The 5595-nt window shown below is 55.4% G+C and overlaps 1 pseudogene; it reads right to left on the bottom strand.

Annotated features, from left to right (window-relative positions):
- Positions 1-218: 218 nt before the first annotated feature.
- LOC120591858 (uncharacterized) lies at positions 219-337 on the bottom strand (annotated as a pseudogene).
- Positions 338-5595: the final 5258 nt, after the last annotated feature.

Raw genomic sequence — 5595 nt, 5'->3', positions numbered from 1 at the left:
CACGGCCGATTCTCGGCTCCTGGGTCCCTCCGCACCGAGAACCAGCGCTGGCCCTCCAGGCCGTCCCTTACCTGCTCGAGGGGCTGCTGCCCTTGAATCCTTCTCCTTTCAATTACTATTATTACTTTTTTATTTTTTAGGCAAGGCCACCCTTGGTTGACCTCACAGATTGCAAGGACCTCGTCAGCTTACAATCCCTTATTTTTTTTTATTTTTTATGCCTACAGCACCTGGTCTTCCTGGGTGGTCTCCCATCCAAGTACTAACCAGGCCCGACCCTGCTTAGCTTCTGAGATCAGACAGGATGGGGTTTGTCCAGGGTGGCGTGGCCGTAGACTTCCTTAGGATTAGAGTAGGCGTGGGACTATTTCCACAGGTAGAGTGGGAAGATGCATGGGCACCCCACTTTCTCCTCCGGAATAAACTCACACGTGTAAAATCTGCAGCCAGCGTAAGGGCAGGGCTGCCGAGTCTCCCCTCCCAGAAACTACTCCCGAGTCCTCCCGCCAGGCGACCTGCTGCCGCCGCGTCCAGACGGCCTCTTCCTAGGCCTCTGACCGTCGTCAGAGAAAATTGGGCACGATCCTCAGGAGAGATGAACACTTCGGTGCAATCCTGTCACAGACAGCAACACGAATATTGGCTTTTCATTAAACAGTGCGTGCATCGGGCTTTTCAAAGTTCGTGAGTGTTTGAAAACTCAGACCGGCGCCCGGGGCTTCGCAAGGTCGCTGGGCGTACGGGGATGGGAACCCCGCGTCTCGCACTTGGCCACGCGGTGCCCCTCTTAGCAGTTAGTGTGGCAACGAGTCCTCGGCAGCTGGACCACCCCAGCGGCGTGGCTACGTCTGTCTGTGGGAGAGTGTCGTGATGTCGGCTGGGGGGGTGCGACCCAGGCAGGCCCCCCGAGAGAAGCCACGGACGGTATCGCAGAAGACATAGAATGAGGAGTAATCACTAGTTCCCCTCCGAAACGCCCGGGGTAAATCTCCAGCCCCGATCCGGGGCCCTCGCCCCTCCCGAGGCCCAGCTGACGACTCCTCGCTCCAGCCCACGCCCCCTCCCCGCAAGGCGCAGGCTTACCGGCAGGTGACCTGCCGCGTCAACCAGGTGGCTCTTTCTCTGCTTTTAAATGAAGGTGGAGCCTGTCTCAGAGTCCCACGCGTCAGTTAAAAGCAGGTCCTCCCAAAACGTCGGCCCGGCTCACGAAGCCCACGCGGAGGGACGGCGGAATGTGTGCGTGGCTCTGAGCTGCGCAAGGTCAACTGCCAAGTCACCAGAGGTGGCGGGGGAGAGAGAACTGGTTGTCATATCTCCAATGTCGATGAACTTCAGAGCCACTGGAATACCAGCACCATGATCAAGGTACGAAAAGCCGAAAATATGAACTTCAGAGCAAACGTTCGGTGAGCACAGCACACTGAGCTTCACGTGAGAGGGGGTGTTAGGGTTTGACTCCCTCTGCCTCCTTCTGAGAAAGGGGCAGGACACTGGGGAGCCAGCAAGACACCCCCGAGTGGAGCAGTCCGACCACGTGCCTCCTTGCCCTGTGTCACGGCCCCGGGATTACAGTGGGGCCAGGCGTCAAGATCCGGCTGTGTCACTTGTACACATACACGATAAGTGTTTCGACCTGAGGACAAGGACAAGCAAGGAGGCGTATGGCCTGCAGGATGGGAGCGAGACACCTTATGCCTGAGTTAGAGCACAACAGGCCCCAGTCCAGGAAAACCGGGCCCCTGTGCTTCGCTCCTGGCTCAGGGGGCTGAGCCGCCTCTGAGAGCTGGGGCGGGGGCGGGGGCGTGGAAGCAGCCCACGTGTCTCCCATGCTTTTCAAGGCACCTGCGTGCTCAGCCGCCCGGCAGCATCACTGTGTGCGCTCGCCGTGTGTGCTGGCCTGTGACTCTCACATGGGAACACGGAGTATCACGGACCATCGAAGCCAGGAAGCACAGACAGCTCTGGAGTGTGACCTAGTGAGGGGAGTGACAGCCACCCTGGCTTTGCCCGCTGAGAAACGGAACAAATAGGACCTAGAGAGAGCGAGAGAGAGACGATAGCTTTTATAGATATTATAAGAATTATCGATGTAGGTATTATAGATGTTATTAAAGTATTGATATATAGAAAACGATTCATTATAGACGCTGGCTCACACAATTATGGAGGCTGAGCAGTCCCACGATCTGTCACCTGCCCATGGAGACCTAGCAGGACAGGCGTGACACCAGCCCAGTTCCCAGGCCTGAGAAGCAGGGGCGCACGTGGCGGACGGCCCATCCTGGTCTGACTCCCACGGCTGCAGAGTCGGAGCCAGGAAAGCAGGTGTCCCAGGGGAGCAGGGACATCTCGGACCGATCAGGGACCCACGCTCCCTTCCACTTCTATTCTGTGTGGGTCTTCGGAGACTGGGTGACACCCGCCCCCTCGGTCACCTTCGCCCAGCCCGCTGCTTCTCACACAATGGCACCCTCGCAGATACACTGGAAATAATGTTTTGCCAGCTACCTGGGCACCCCTGAGCCGTGATGATGCTGACATGCGAAAATGAACCATCATACCCAGTTAGCATATTTTTGCCCATGCCAAGCCTACAAAGCAAGAGTGGGGGGTTTCAGACAGCTCCAGAAATGAGAAGCATGAGCCAAGACACCCTGACGTCCAGAAGGGAGACCCCCTGGCCCACGTGCCTGTCCTCTGCCCTTTCCACGCTCCTGTCCATCAGGGCTTTCCCGGAGGATGCCTGCAGGTTGTCCCCGGGGCCTGGCCCTGCCCACTCGCACAGAAACCCACGGGGTGTGAGGCTGCGGACAAGCAGAGGGCAGAAAGTGGGTGCCCTTCGCCGGCTCCTGCCGCCAGCTCCCCTCCTTGCCTCCCGTCAGCTTCCCCAACGGGGAGGCACAAGCTGTCCGGCGCGTTTTCATGGGCTCTTCACGGCCGGGCCCCCTTAAAAGCTTCTCTCTCCTTCATCCTCTCAACACCACCCCCCACAACCTTTTTTTTTTTTCTTGACATGAATTCAATTCAACTGCCACTTAAAAATAGGCCTGCTTGTCACAGTCTCTTTGCCAGTTGGCGTGAATGTCACTGAGTGTCACAGAGCCCTTGGCTGCAGCTTGCGGGTTGATTGCAGGGAGAAAGCGGGTCCAAAGTGGACCGATGATGACCTCACCCAGATTTATACCCACAGAGAAAGCATCGCTTTCCCTTGCCATTGTCTTCCTGCTCATTAATTTCCTCCCATAACTATTTCAAATCACCATCTGTTCTCTTCTTGGGAATTTAAGTAACTTAAGCACAATTTTTTGATTTTTACCCCCAACTATAGATAAGCCATATGTGGGGAGATTGGGTTAAATGCCAGGTATTTAAAATGAGGTAAGAAGAATTATGCAAACGATTTGACAGTGTCTCTGGGGCCATCCATCTGTTGCTGCGTGCTCCAGCAAGCATTTACTGAGCACCAGCTGTTTGCCAGGCATTGTTCTACATTCTGGGGTGATGGGGATGAACAGGGCGGGGCACGTAGTCCCCACCCTCCAGGAGCTGAGGATAACGCAGAGCAGAAACAATCAATTAGCCGCTAGAGTACAGTGGGGTAGGTTCTATATTCCGTATCCACACTATGCCACACGCCGTCCCCTCCACACTGGATGACACTGTCCCCTGGTCCCCTGGGAATGTCTGACTTCCAGGAATGTGAACGTAGCTAGAGCGCTTCATCTGGGCAGATGCTCTGACCTTTCCCAGTACCCTTAGCTAACTCTCCCTTGGAGAACTCTCCATGCCGTTTAACTGCTATATTTCCCGAAATTTACAACCAGGAAATGCGTCCTCACCCGTGAGATGATGAAGGCAGACATCTCGTCTTAGTGTGAAAGCTCCAGCAACGCATTAGCCCAGAGCAACTTCCCAGTACTATTGGTTAAGTGGCTAGTTCCTTCCATCTAAACACTTACCGGGCGCCTGCGTTGTACCAGGCACTGTGGCAGGCGTGGGCATGTGCGTGCCCACACGGCACACCTAGACTGTGTGGCGGGGACAGCTGGCCCCTGGGGGAGCAGCTGTGCAAAGGTGGGCAGCAAAACCGACCTCCTGGAGCTCACAGTCTAGTGAAAGATACAAGCAGTGCTATTGCTCAGGTACCTGCTCTTTGCCCCTGCAGAAGATCTTTAGCAAGAGCCTGAGATAGTTATAAACATAAAAAGAAACATCTGTATCAGATCGCGAGACTCGTTTTTAGTATCTGTTCTTAAATTCATTACGTTGGGTTGTCAAGGTTGCCTTGGCTGTGGAAATAACTTTTGACACGTGGACACACCTTCTCTGCGTCCCTTGTTCTATCTGTGGCTCTTGCGATGAGGGGTCCAGGGTGGCCTCTCTTATCGCATTTGGGGTTTCACGGACTGCTCTTTGCATCCTGCACTGGCCTCCCCGGAGGCACGTTTCAGGCACAGGCTCCGTGCCCCGTTCTCGCTGGTCCTCTCACGTTCCTGAAAGAACTTGCAACGCAGTGTCTCAAGAGCTCGTCCATCCCCGTTAGGCAGCTGACGCTTTCTGAGCTCCCGCTTTGTGCACGGCGTACCTGCTCGGGATTGGAGTCCGGGAGGGACCCGAACCGGGAGTGGGGGACAAATGTGCTGAGTGACAGAAGGACCTTCCCGCGGAAGTGGCCCTGGCCTTGGATGAGTAGATGAGAGTGATGTCTCCGTTTTCAACCTGAGAATGAGAGCAGGTCACATAATTGAGTTGGACCTTGGAGAAGAAGCCAGGAAAGGAATGAGCAAAACCCTGAGGTCACCTGTAACTTAGCAGCGCACCTCCCCGTCGGCGGTGGAGTCCCCGCTCCTGAGCCTTTCGGCGACTTCCCAGAAGCCTGAGTCCCCCCGCTCCGTTCCTCGGGTCTTACTTTCCAGACCAGCGCCTCCTCCCTTTCTCCTTTTTGCTCCCATTCCAGAATTTTCTCTTCCCATCCAGTCGCTACTCTGCCGTTCTGAAACACATCTTAGGAGGCACGGTCTCCGCTCTCGTCGCGGACACGCACGGCAGCGAACATCGCGAGGTCAGCCGCGCCCAGCCGCAGGCCACGGCCGTCCTCTCCCGCCCCTGGTGGGACCCCAGCCACGGTCCCCGTCTGCGCACTTTTGATAGCATTGCTGCTCGCCCAGCCCTTTGTGGGAAGAGGCCAATTAGCAGCATGGAGCTCTCTCCAAACGCCCAGCTTCGTCACAGCACATCGAAGCCAGGAAAGCCTTCGAGATGGCAGGACTCGGTGACGAGAGATTACAAAGCGACTGGGCTGGGGGAGAAAATTCTGAGCGAACAGTGTCCCCGAACACCTTCTTACGTGACAACGCACCAGGACGAGTGGGCTCGAATAATAACAATGTAAACACAGGCAACAGAAGTGCAAATGGAAACGTGTTTTCGGATGCGTTTCACACGCACACGCTTCTTGGAAAGCAGATGTTAACATTATTATTATTTTGGTTTTGTGAGGAATATTTTAGTAGCAGAGTGGGCTGTGCTATAAATATTGAGAATGTCAAATATCCTGCTGGCTTCTGGGTGAGGAAGGCCGATGCGTAAGGTGCC

The sequence above is a fragment of the Pteropus medius genome, unplaced genomic scaffold (assembly GCF_902729225.1).
Source record: "Pteropus medius unplaced genomic scaffold, Ma_sr-lr_union100, whole genome shotgun sequence".
In the NCBI taxonomy this organism is placed as follows: Eukaryota; Metazoa; Chordata; class Mammalia; order Chiroptera; family Pteropodidae; genus Pteropus; species Pteropus medius.
Note: the sequence above shows the minus strand (reverse complement) of the source record. Positions and strands in the feature narration are given on the sequence as shown.